Source organism: Morone saxatilis, unplaced genomic scaffold (genome assembly GCF_004916995.1).
Source record: "Morone saxatilis isolate NCDOM2014 unplaced genomic scaffold, NCSU_SB_2.0 Contig23, whole genome shotgun sequence".
Lineage (NCBI taxonomy): Eukaryota > Metazoa > Chordata > Actinopteri > Moronidae > Morone > Morone saxatilis.
Genome location: NW_023339796.1, coordinates 18,908,893 through 18,909,523, shown reverse-complemented (window position 1 = coordinate 18,909,523; position 631 = coordinate 18,908,893). Strand labels below are relative to the sequence as shown.

The 631-nt window shown below is 34.9% G+C and overlaps 1 protein-coding gene across 1 annotated transcript in view; it reads left to right on the top strand.

Moving 5' to 3' along the window:
• Positions 1–113: 113 nt before the first annotated feature.
• LOC118334161 (granulocyte-macrophage colony-stimulating factor receptor subunit alpha-like) overlaps positions 114–631 on the top strand; it is a 4,687-nt gene continuing 4,169 nt past the window's right edge. The window contains exon 1 of the mRNA XM_035669981.1: positions 114–197. The gene's annotated coding sequence lies outside the window, so the exon portion shown is untranslated. The remainder of the gene's footprint in view (positions 198–631) is intronic.

Here is a 631-nt window from a genome sequence, read left to right as displayed (position 1 = left end):
TAAAATCTTTCAATTTTGAAGTGTTTGTATGAGAGAATAATAATAAAGAAACAGGAAGAAACTTGTGGTTTCCTGAAACTTTGTACAGTATGTGACGTCATGCTTCTTCTTTCCCCAGAAATGTGCCATTGTCTCAGAAAGCAGTCAGTGCAAGAGTTAGTGCAAGAGTTAGTGCCAGAGTGAAAGGACAGCAGGCGGTAAGGGCTTCTCGTTAATACTATTTACAATAATGATATAATAATATATACTCTAGGAGGATTATGTGATAGATCTTATTCATAAGAAAGCGTACCCCTAGAATAATCATGGGAATGTCCATTTATCACTTTTGAGTAACAAAGCTGTAGCTGAGTGCTTAAACAAAACACCGGTAACTTATTCTTTTTTTTTCTGTTGAAAATGTAAAAGCTTTTGTAGGAAGTGGAAATGTTTATGCTATTAAAACTCACAATTAAATGTAAATGGGAAGAGAGTTAACACTCATGAAGAAAGCTGTTTGTGTTTCATTGTATCCCATTGAGACGTCTTACTGTCAGTCTCTAAATGTAAGAATTTTAAAAGGGGAAGTTCAAACATCCAGGAAATTACTCACTGTGGACTGATACAACTGTACATACCTACACTAGTGTGT